Source organism: Anser anser (assembly GCF_964211835.1).
Source record: "Anser anser genome assembly, chromosome: 1".
Classification (NCBI taxonomy): domain Eukaryota; kingdom Metazoa; phylum Chordata; class Aves; order Anseriformes; family Anatidae; genus Anser; species Anser anser.
Window position 1 is genome coordinate 142,644,414 of NC_139720.1, and position 12,557 is coordinate 142,656,970.

Consider the following 12,557-nt stretch of genomic DNA (forward strand, 5'->3'; position numbering starts at 1 on the left):
CTGCTAACTGGAGAGCCTTCGGGAACAGCTGGTGGAAGGTTTGTGTCTGTGGAGAAAGCCCTGCAGTCATGCACTGGCTGTTTCCATTCTGTGTGAACTGGATCTGGGCCTGTGGATCTTCTGAAATCTCACACGGAGTAATAGTTTTATAACGCTGGTGTCTGGAGAGGTAAACAAAACCAGAGAGGATGGGCATCTGATAGACTGTTAAACACAAAACAGCATGCTGTGAAGATATACACCTCGCTGTGTATTTTCTCACACAGTCTAGGAAAGAACAGAGCTATCTCACACTGCATTACTCAATCTCCCGAAGGTACTTAAGCTTAGTAGGCTGAAAAAATAACTTCAGAAATAAATTAAGATGTAACTGAAAGGAAGGAACTGAAATAAAATGAGGTTTCTGGCCTGCATTCGGTTTATTTATAATGCTGCGTATCACTGCTAGATTTAAGCCACAAATAGCAAAAGACAGGGAGTCTGCCTTTCAGACTGCACTGGAGCAAATAATCAATCGCACCTGAAATAAACTGCAGCTTCAGAGGGAGCATCGTAAACTGCATAGCTCCCGAGGGTCTGAGACAGCGTACAAAGGGAGCAGAGGGAAGTCACGGGGAAAACGTTGCCTTCTCCTCTTGCTTTTTTCACTGATTTCCTTCCTAACCCCTTTTGGTTCATCTTTTTCATCCATAAAGCACGTGTAACTTTTCTTCTGAATATCACCAAGGTGCTCGGAGGAGGTAGATTCCTCGTGTGTATAAAATGAGTTGTGCATCTACGGGAAGGAAACAAGTAGCCACAACGGTCTGGCTCTCCCGTTGGTCTGGCCACTGCGGAGAGTACCGAAGCCTCTGAGACGGCACTGAGGGATGCCGACTCTGGTAGATCAGTTGTCAGCAGGCATCAGTGCACCTACTTTTCATAGTCACGTGTCCCCTTGAAGCCACACGCCAATTTGGAGGTCCAGAGCCCTGTGGCTGAAACCATTTGACTCCCTGACAGCAGGAAAGAGGTTTTTCTAAAGAACTGAACCACATCTCTTCAGATTCTCTGTATTAGCACTTGGCTGGAATGTACTTGTGGAAAAGACCTTATCTCCCGGCCACACAGATATAAGGAGCAGGCATACACACTTGGTCAGCACCCAGCAGCAGTTTTAAGCACTCAGCACCTTTAAGCTCTTGGGGTCACCTTCGAAAGGACCCTCGAAATCCATCCCCACTGCTACGACTGCCAGGCTTTCTACGTAAATTGAGATTGTATTTCCTGCGTTGTAGAGCAGGAATCGCCCTCACAGACCAGGCAGATAGCAATCCTCTTCTACCCAAGTCTGAAGGGACCATGCTTGATATATCATATTAATTTCAGAGTACTTCAGTGCATGAACGACGTAGATCTAGTGGAGACAGATTAAGAAAAGAGCAACAGAAATGATTAAAGTTTCAAAGCTGCCTTGTGAGCTCAGACTGGGTGTGTTTGATACATGTGTACCTTGGCTAAAAGTGACAACTGAAGTGTAGCACAAAATAGCTGCCCACAATTATCAGTGTGTTAAACACAAAGAAAGAAGATGATGTATTTCCTGTGTTTAAAAAGCAATTCACTAAGGCAGTAAGAGAGATGTTTTTTTGAAAAGGAAAGGTTAAATACTATGAAAATCCTGCTGACCATGATTTTTATTTTTTTTTTTTTTTACTGTGCTGAATAGTGTACCAAGGGACCAGAGTAATTTTAGAAATAGTAAAAGATGGATCATTCTCTCTGATGTAATTCAGGGATCAGATAGATTAGGCAACTGAGTAAACGCCTCCCGTGCCCAGCTAATGACTTTCTTCAGTACAAGAAATCCCCTACAGGAGGGGATTTTTTAGGATGCTTTGAAAGGCCTCTGCAAGGTTTTTCTCATCAGACACCCTCCCAGACATTGTCCTGTTGGAAAGGGGCCATGTTTGCTTCTCACTTGCAGAAAGCCCACTTCAAATTTGGCAGAAACAAGAGGGCCCGAAGGGAAACCGTGGTCATTCACAAGGAGCTCCCAGCTCCTGGCAGCAGGCCTCCATCGAAACCATACTGCAAGGACCCTTCCTTCTAGACATATCAGACCCTGGGAATCTGGAAAAATAATTATTGAGCTTAGATCCATTAAAAAGATTCAAACACGAGACACACCTGAGTTTGAAAGGATCCAGGAGATGGCAAAGGTTATCAAGGTCTTCTGCACCGAGGACTGTTGTGGAAATGCTGGAGCATTCTCAGCTACAACGTCCTGTAACAACGGGATTGCAAGAGCCTGTTAATGGTTACGAGTCCACGTGTTTTTGTCTTCCCACCTCTTCTTGTAAAGTAACAAACTGTTATGGCCTGTAATTAGAGGCTTCATTTATTACCTCTGATTAAATTAATGCCCGTGCAATAATGAAGATATAAGAAGATGTACACGCTCTCACGAGCAAGTGTAATTAAGCTACAGGCTACACTGCAAAAACAGATTAGAGGTCTTGACTCAGAGTTCTGTGCAATAATATTTCATGGCTTTTTCCCTGTCAACAACATCATAGGGAGCATTTTTATATTTCAGCTGGCCAAACTCATTCAAATACTAGGTCTTTTGATGAGCAACTTAGGACAAAAATGCCCAACATGTTTTTGGTGCTGATTACACTTCTTGTTTTCCTTCCAGCTTCGCTCCCTGACTTCCAGTTGCAGATCCCACTTCTGCAATTTAGGACTGCCAAGCCTCTTCTGGGAAGAAGGTGATTGAGGGGAAACCCAAGCAGCGGTTTCACTACACCCCTTCTGCAAAGGAGAGCACAGAGAGGATCTCTCTTCACCACAGCTTGCCAAACACCGTTGGTAAATGACCTCAGGCAGCCAAGAGACGAGGCAGTCAGCGGTATGATGAAAGAAGAGGGTACTTCTCATATTCCCACCCAGGACACCCTCCTCGCCTGTCCTGCAGGGGCCCAACCCCTTGTCTCAGGGTTATTTTCATTCTCAAAGACATAGCTGTGGATATACCCGTCTTCACGGGACTTTTCTATATTACCCACTTTGACACTGAAATAAGATGCTGAAATTATGCTGGAACAAAAGGACAGGAATGCCCAGCCCCAAAAAAAGAAACTGCATTCCAAGAATACCATTTGCTTTTGGCACATGATAGTCACTGTATTGTAGTGGGAAGGGGAGAGCTCGCCTCCCAAAATATGTCGGCACTCCTTAAGGAAAATGAAACAAGCAGAAAATGTTTTTGATAAATAAGCGGTGCTAAGCACGAGGGTGGCAGAATCAGAGGTGAAGGTGTAAAGGCTCTGTAAGCTGTGGCAAGGTGAAAAGCCCAGAGTGGACAGAGCAAAACTCCATAAACTGTGTTTCTGATTGCCATTTGTCTAATTGCAATTTTCTGTGTAGCAGTGGTGGTTTAGCTGGGAAAGCAAATGACCTTGATATGAAAAGGTAATGCTGAGCTAACACGCCACTTAAAGTGTGGCTGCTGGCATTCACTCGTGCAGTACAGTCTCAAAGGAAGCCTGAAGTGGAGAGGCCAGGCTTAATAGCAACTTCCTCCAAGGCTGTTTCCTGATCCAAAATCCCTGTACTGTTTCAGCGTTCAAGATCAAAAAGTCTTCGGGGGTTCAGCAACAGATAGGTGGTTCTGGGAAGAAAAATAAAAAGGCTCCAAAAGTACGCCAGAATTGTTCATAGTGCCAAATCTCGTTTTCGTATGAAGATGGGCAGTGGTATTTCTGCCATAGCTATCTTTTGCTGGACCTGGGCACAAGCTGTCTGCACCAAAAGTCTGGCCTAGGGAGCTGGTCGAATTTACGTTTTGATTTGCTGCACTTGGAGCCAGAGGCTCTTGTTGTTTTCAAGATTTCCTTTAGGTGCTCAATATATTTTTCCTTTGAACATGCACACTCATGTGGACGGTAGAGCTTTTTTGAAGCCTTGAAATAGCCGTGCCTTTTTCTCAGTCAGCAATGACTCCAGGCACACGACGGTTACAGAACTGGAGGACATGAGAGCTTACGGTCTCGCTTACAGTCACTGCGGTCTCCGTCCTGCCTGTACCAGCAGGACCCGATGCCGCACTACTCCATGGGATTTCTCATCACGTTGTGGGAGCTGACAAACAGCTTTAAGACTGGCTAAAACTCTACTGCTTTCCATTTTCTCTGATCCCATTTGAAAGCCGTGGAGGAGACGGTATCTCCAGCGCAGGGCTCGACGCCTTGCTACAACCCGAGTAATCCCGGGGTGACCGTGGTGGTAGAAGCCACCGCTTTTGCTCACCCCTGAGCGTTTCAACACACCCGTGGGGAAAGGCAGCTGCAAGAACAGCAAAACTGTGCTGCAACGCAAACCCCAGATCACACAAGTGTCAGTGCTCTGACACAGGCTTTAAAATGTGTATGTGAGTGCCTTTCAGATACACTTTAAGGTAATTTTTCAGGCAATTTTTTCCTCACTTTTGCACATGAAGGGATCCCCAGAGGAGCATTTCTGTTTTGATTCTTACATCCTCCACTGATCTGCTATGACATCTGAGGCTGTGCTGAGACTTCTCGCAGCCCGTGGTTAATATTGCTGGGAAGGAAGCGTGCTGCACAGGCCTAGGACGGGGTTTGAACTGGCTGTCTTTGATCAGCACCATATTTCTGCTCCTATCTGACATTATTACATACTGAGGCTTTTCTTTGCAGGAAAACTCTGTGATTTCCTCCTGTTCGGGCTGCTGACTAATTTAAATGCTACTCTCTCCATTTCCACTGAACTCAAGGGTCGGCAAACAAGACATTAGTCTTCGAAGCAAACGTGCACAAAGCAATTAAAACTGAGAATGCATAATCCCAATGAACATAACTAACTCTCTCTTCCTTTTTTATTATACTGCTATAATTTTTATCTTATACTGCTATTTCTTTTTTTCCACTGGATTTCCAGTTCCCATCATTTCTAATGAAGCCCTGTGTTGTTTCCTCCTCACTTCAGCAAAGCTAGTAACTATATACACTTGTATGTCTTATATTCTTCGCAGGAATAAAATATTCATCACACACTTAGAGAAATGCATCCAAACCACCTGCCTAGCCTTTACGGGAGATGTAGAAAGATTTGAAAACATGCTCTGCTTCCCTTCCCATTTGCACAGATGAATGGGTTCACTTGGGAACTCTTTTCTTTTAACCTTGGTTCTTCTTTGCCCTTTTGGTAAGCACCTTAAGCCCACACAATCTCTATTTCCATTCTTGCCACGGTGCAATGATGACAAATTAAAATGCTTTCATATATTTATTTCTCTCACAAACCAGTGTATCCCTAAACATGTTGGGGAAACCCAACAAGCCAACAAAGCCTGAATCTTCACAGCTATTGTTGCTTTGAGCCTGCGGGTTCAGGCCTACCTTTGCAGAACTAATTGGCGTCCCGTTGACAACAATGGCAAACGAGCAATCAATCCCTCTGGAGTTCTGGTGCTGAGCAGCAAGTGGAGCTCTTAAAAGTAGTTTCTGCTTTTGAAAACTTTGGCCTTCAGCCAGAGCTTTCATCTCCTTATCTATAAAAATGGAATGCGGCTTAAATACCTCTCCAGCAGCTCGTGAAGATTCGTCAATGTTTATAAAACGCTTGGAACTGAAAAGCACCGAGTATTTCTGATTATTTATTAATTCCTGTTGTCTTGCACCTTTGCGTTCCTTTCGCACGTCAAAGGGGATTTTGCAAGCAGCAGAACCAGCAAAACCTGTAACAACCTCCGCTCTCCTCCACACTTCCCTCCCCGTAGCCGTCTCCCTGTACCCTCATCCCCAAACCCCCGCGTGGCCTTTGCATTGGCAGTCCCGCCGTGCTGCAGTGCCTCCTGTCTCCTCTCCTTCCCCTGTGGTCCAGGGCTCCCTGTCGGGCCTGTGAGGGGGTAGTGGGTGGAGGAGAAGTGGCCGACCCGGGAGGCCGCGCAGCAGAAGGGACAGCAGGCCCCCCAGCGCGGCCCTTCTCTGCCCAGCCGCCCGCTGAAGCAGTGGGCTCGGATCTCTTGAAGCTGGGTGTCCTGCGGGCCTCTGTGCCTCTCTCCCCTCTGGGTGAAATTAGCCCCAGGCGGAGGATTTAGAGGGAATGGGCAGGGGGAGGCTCCTATAAGGCTGTGTGAAAACAGAGCCGGTTTCTTCCTTTGTCAACAGGCATTTGAAACACTCCAAATTTTCGGGTCAGAAATAAACTGCGCTGAGCAAGCTCACGTTTTACAGTTAAAACTGTTTATCTTAATACAGGACTGGCATTTCCAGGTGCTCCTTTTTGCAAGGCAGTAGTGACAGTGATACATGCATGTGAGCTGATACGCCCGTGGTGCAGATTCGGCCTTACAAAGGACACCGTGGCTTATCGCAGCAGTGTCTATATTCTCCTGCAACAGGAGTTGCTGTGGACAAAAGGGCAACAGGCAGATCCCAAACATTTTCAGAAGCATCTTCATGCCATCAGGCTGTTCTGTAGTAACCCTCAGCCCATCTTCCTTTGTGCAAAGGGGGCATGAATTTTACTCTGCAGGAATGGCCTGAGGAAGCTGAGGCAGTGTAAACCTCACGTCACATTTGCACAAGGGGAAGGATGTGGTAGAGTAAGGAGCTTGCTGGGGCATGCCATCTTCTAAGGACAAGGGATGTACCTGCAAAACTGGGGGTACACATACATGTGCACAGGTGTTTCGTACACCTGCATGGACAAAGCAGCGAGCCAGCTGGGGAGGTGCAGTGAAGCTGGCCGTGTTCGTGCTGTGCCTGTTTTTGACCGAGGAGCAGCCCCAGGACTTGGGAGACCTGGTGCTTTCAGCCCTGCCACGTGTCTACAGCTCTGTCAGGTTACATCCCGGCCCACTTCTCGCTGTAGGACTTGCTTACCTGTGGAGGGTGTGGATACCAGGGCACACCAAGCGTTGCCTGAAAGCACGCATTTTGTTCACAGCTGTATGTGGAAGTCCACGAGAGAAGCTTTGGGAGGGTGGTGAGGACTTCAAAGCCTCGCTAGCACGAACCACCAAGGGAACTGTCTCATTGTCTGTTGCGGAAAGACGTGTTTGTCTTTCCTCCGCCCCTGTTCACAAACTTTCCTAGCCCATTATTAAATGACCAAAAATAAAGTGCTTCTGGTTCAGCATTTTCCCCCGTGTGTCCCCTCTAGCTGCTGCCCAGGCATAGATCCTGCACCAGTGACCGCACCGTTCCTGTTTTGGACTGTGATGTTATCCCGATGGGATGCACACAGAAGGCTCTGCCCATGAGGGGCATTTCAGCAGTGTTATTTTTTTAACCCTTACTTGACAGTGATAGCTCAAAGAAATTGGCAAAGAAATCGCGTTGACGTAGCAGAATGGAGACAGCTGCTGTTTGCATCCGCCCTCGCCAGCTGAGGTCTCTGGTGCCACGGGGTTGTGAAATTACATCAATATCTAGGGTAGGGGTGATGAGCAGCAGCCACGGAGTTATTGCACAGGGAGAGCCACCCTCATGGAGCCCTGTGAAGAGCTCGCTCTGACACAAGAGGTGCTATAATAAACCAGGGAGAGGGGGCAGCGTGCAAATGAGCCATCAGTACTGCCCGGGATGGCTGTGCCAGACCTAGGTAACCATTTCCATGTTGATTAGACAAGTTTTAATGCTGCGATAGTGAGATGTCTGTGCTGTGGTCTCTGATGCCAAACCACAGGCTCCAGTGGCTAGTACACATGAAATAATAGCTGGCTGAGGGAGACTGCACTTTTCCAACTACACTGACAGAGTGCGGGCGTCCTTGGTGTGATCTCTGCAAGAAACACAGGAATGACCGGCAGGCAGGGGCATGGCTGGATAGATCTGCAGATGGTGGCTGATCACAGGGACACATTTATGGACACAAGCACGGGATGCACAGTGCATGAAACAAGGATCCTGAGAAGAGCTAGTGTTTCCCTTTTGGACAAGACACTCAGTTTAATTCCAGTATAATATTTATAAATAGGAGGTTTCTGCCCATTATTACATTATTTGACCCACCTTCCCATCTTCTGTCCTAGCACGCAAAGTTATGTGCAGAGGTCAGAACACCTGATGGGGAAAAAAAGGTTTAATTATATACAAAATACTTGCAGAATGGTTTCAGCTGCTCAAGGCAAAATGGCCCAGCCTTCTGACTTGTTTGGATGCCAGTGTGCTCCATGCATTTTTTGTTAACACCACACTCTGCACCTTCACAGCTTCCTCAAGGGTGTCAGTTAAGGACACTGGTCCTCTGCGGTAGGTGGGGAGAGCAAGAGAAATCAGGGATGCCACGTGGCCTCCTGTCTCTGCACTGCAAGTGGCATGCTTGTGTGCATCAGGATTTGTGTGTGTAAGTTTTATGCTGCAGGTACCATTCTTTCTTTCCCGTGCACTCCAAGGCCAACCACATTTTTTAAAAATAACCAATTGAATCTGTGTCCAAAATCACTAAGCAACTGCAGAACAGGGAACTTTTATTCTTCCCCAGGAGATTCCTGCCAGGCAATCTTATCTAGGAAGAAAATGGTATTCTACTCCCTTGGGTAAAAACGCTTCTTTTTCTTAGTTGGGGAAAAAATGAGAATTTTCTTATTTACATAAAAAGCAAATCTGTTTTTCCTTTTTCCTGTATGCCTTTCTTCCATAAGGTGGGAATCACGCTACATATCTCCAAGGTGTTTATGCACTTCCATTGCCACTGAGACTTAAAACACCAGCCACAGGGGACAATGTGGTGATACTGAGATACAAGAGCATGTTATGTCACAGTGGAAGTACGAACTTATGTCACTAGGCCTATAATCATAGCTTCATTTTAAGACTATTTTCCAGACATCACTGCGAACACAGGTAAAGAGACAATTGTGCTATGTACATGTTACACGCTTCCCTCCAGCACAGAAACACACAGGCACTGCTCAGGACCATACCCTACAGTGGAGCAGATGGGTGGTCAGGCAGCGAAGGAACAGGCTGGGCTTTTGCCTTGACCTGCACATACTCGGTATGTTCAACAGGTAAAAGTCAACCAACAGTGACACTGAAAACACTCAGATTGCCCACGACTTAAGAAATGGGCAAATCTGCACTCTCTATTTGAGGTAACACGTGCACTTGTAAGAGTTTTATCAAATGACTGGTTAGATGTGGACCTATCCCTGTTTCTTCAGTGCACGTTACTCTTCGTAACAGGAATTACCTGGGAAACATTTGCCAACTAATGACAAAAAGGCGATGACCGCCTCTTTAACACTGGTTTTGCATTTCTTTTCCACTCTGTTCCTTGAGCCATCACTGAGAAGCTCCCTAGAACTTCACCTTAAAACTCAGTAACTTTGGGATATAAAGGATAAACTAGAAGCATTCCCTGACCAACACTCCAACACGCCCAACAGCCCCAGCTGCTTCCCTTCTTCTCTCTCCCCATCCCTAAAATGCTGCCACGTACCCTGGAGAACCCCTCCAGGAACACCTGCGAGCTGCCTCTCCAGCCCCTCTCATCCTTCCAGGAGACAGCACGCATCATGGCAGTGCGGCAGCTGCACACAAGTTGACTTGCCAGCACGTTGCTGCCTACCAGCTGAATTCAGCCAGGACTGACTTCTCCAGGGAGGGAACGGATGAGGTCTCTTCTCTGGCCTGGCCACTGATTTTCATAAAACTTACGCGCATTGAATATTTTTGAAAGAATTTTGCCTTTCGGTCAGATCTAGCTGAAAAAAGATTAATGGTCAGAAGTTGATGGGGGGAGGGAAGAGGGGAAGATTTGATAGACTGACATATAGACAATGTGATTGCATCAGTCTCATTTCCTTAGGAAACTGGGCTAAAAATAAAAGGCTTTATTTGCCCCTGGGAATAAAGTAGAATGTCTCTCACATCTTTACAAAACATTTGTTTCTATGTATACTTATAAATAGTCAGGATGGGAGAGGAAGTTTGCACTGGGTTTTGAGCAGAGAATTACAAGGAAGAGCAAGAGGTATGTGAATTTTAAAACCTGAGACCCTTTTAGACACGACAGCACAGCAACGAATGCGGGGTCTTGTACATTAACGCCGCGCTATCCGTGTGTAAATTGTTGGCCTGCTAACCAACGGCCTGTTGTGCAATTTTTCACCCCACCACAAAATGAATGCACTTCTCTTGCAGTGAAGACGGATGATGTGCCTTAGACCAAATCCTTCATGCACCTTGAAGTCAGCAGACTCTCACAGGTGTAAGTGAGCAACACAGAAGTTTCTGTGTTTGATCAGATTTACAGTCTGAAGATTCTTCTCTGACAGTGACCAAGACTAGCTGCTTCAGAGGAAATACTCCCCCAGAAGTCTCATCCATCATTAACGGGTTGTGTAAGCTGAAGAAGCACTTACACACCTTCTAAAATTCTCCTTTCTGCATTAACTAGGTATTTTTATGTTTGAAAACATCTTATTTTTTTTTCTCCCAGCCTTGGCCTCAGTGATAGGCTGTGGCAGTAAGTTCTTTTTATGTATGCTGTATAGAAAATGCTTATTGTTTACAAAATCTGAAAGTACTACTTTTCAGTTTCATTGAACTGGCAGCATTTTGGAGATGTGCTTTTATAGTCGTACTTAACAGACAGGGAACAAAGTAGTTCCACATCCCCCAGAAACCTCTGATTGCTACGAGACACAAGCGCTGACACAACGTTGAAGAAGAGAAAAGAGTTTGTACAGAAGGAGCTGAGGGGAACTTCCATCATGAAGCATAAGCTGGCAGTGTAGAAGCGTTTGTATTGTCCATCTCCTTTGCTTGTGCACTACCTTTTCATTTTTGCTTCAACGGCCTATGCACGGAAGCCCCTTCTTCCTGAGACATGCAATTATTTCCATTACAGGAATACTTAACAAACACTGTACTAAGGACCACGTAAATATGTCATTAGAGGTGGTCCTTATCCTGAAACACTTATGTTCAAAATATGAAAGACCAGCACAGTCTGGGGAAAAAAGAACACAACACACTGCTAGAAGACAAGAAAAGGAACATATATTTTGCCTGCAGGTATAACCGGGGCTCTTGCCAGGAGTTACCTTCAAATCAGCTTCTAACTTGTTCTTGCTTCTCCAGGAGATTCAGCCTGACTTTGGGGATGGGACTGATCTGTCCATGTAGAGGTCAACAAATGAGACATCCGAGCTCATCCTTCTACAGACTCTCTGCAGTCAGCCAAGAGAATTAGGTACTTGCAGGAGACTGCTCGTGGGACCTGTTTTAAATAAAAAGATAACAGCCATTTCTTCTCTCTTCAATTACATGCATTTGAAATTTCTTCTTAGACTGGTTTAAAACCCATTCTCTACTGCTCTCAGCAGTCATTCATTACTACCACCATCTACTAAAGATAAGCTATTTTTCCTATTTCCTTATTTATGAACCAAATGAAGACGGCCTTCTTTATCCTTTCTGTCACTAGTTAGAGGTCAGTGTCTCTGGTATGGGCAGAAATACAACTTCAACTACATTTTAATATATGACTTAACACATTTGCCTATGTCTGTCTTAGGTACCTTATCTGTTCAAGGTTTTAGGATCTCTTAGGTCACTTCTTAGAACTGGGTATGGCATCTTAATTTCAGCCTAACTTGCACACGGGCAACTGCTACTAATTTTCAAAAAGCTTCTTAAACTTCAGACTCACTTACACATTCTCAGGAATTTTGCTCCTGAGCTTCCATACATATGATCTTGAATGAAAAGCACAAAGATTGGAAAAGAATCTGAAGAAATGTTAATCAAAGCAGCTGATTTTTTTTAGCTCAACAGCAAAAACCCTGCATACTTACACTTCACTGAAATAAAGTCTGAGCTGTGACTTGTCAGATGACCCTGTTAGTTGATGTGGTTACGAACGAAGAGCTGTGTATTGGGAAAGCAAGCAAGCTGAAGACCTTATAAAAGCAGAAGTTTCACACATATCGCTGGTCTTTGGCTTATCTTATCTTTTCTTCTCTTTTTTTTTTTTTTTAATTGATGTGTAATGCATATCAGTGAAGCTGTGAAAAACCAGAAGGGTAAGATTTATATTTGACGTCAAGTTCACTTTTATTCATTCATTATAAACAGCCCCTGAAAAAAAATATGTCATGGCACTGGAGAAAGAAGGTCTCTGCTTATAAGACAAGGAGCTACAGCAATACATATGGCTGGTGCAGCCTCACAACACTGCTGTTAGCATTACCTCCGAGTAGCCACACATGCAGGTGGTTCGGGGCACTGCACACCTTGCTCACTGAATTCTCAGACACCTCACCTGAAAACAGCGCTTTCCTTAGGATGTAACTGCTGAGTTATTCTGCAAAAGGGACCCGTTATCTTACGGTGACGTGTATGTTTGCCAGTTTCATTTTTCTGTTTGTTTTTCTTCACCTGAGTTAGGGTATCCCATAACTCCACCGGCTCCTATCTAGAGAGCATCCTCCGGCAGCTCTCTTCACTCTGGAGCTGACAGCACTGCCTGGATCTGCACCACTAATTTCTTAATGCAGTGATCTGGTGTTTTCCCCTTTTGTTTCCTTGTACCAA

General features: G+C 45.3%; 1 long non-coding RNA gene across 1 annotated transcript; it reads right to left on the reverse strand.

Annotated features, from left to right (window-relative positions):
* Positions 1 to 1,781: 1,781 nt before the first annotated feature.
* Positions 1,782 to 12,161, reverse strand: LOC310892617. The gene is made up of 3 exons (XR_014578252.1): positions 11,819 to 12,161; positions 11,066 to 11,241; positions 1,782 to 2,266 (listed from the first exon to the last, which is right to left on the reverse strand). It is a non-coding gene; the product is annotated as an uncharacterized lncRNA (long non-coding RNA).
* Between the last annotated feature and the right edge of the window lie 396 nt (positions 12,162 to 12,557).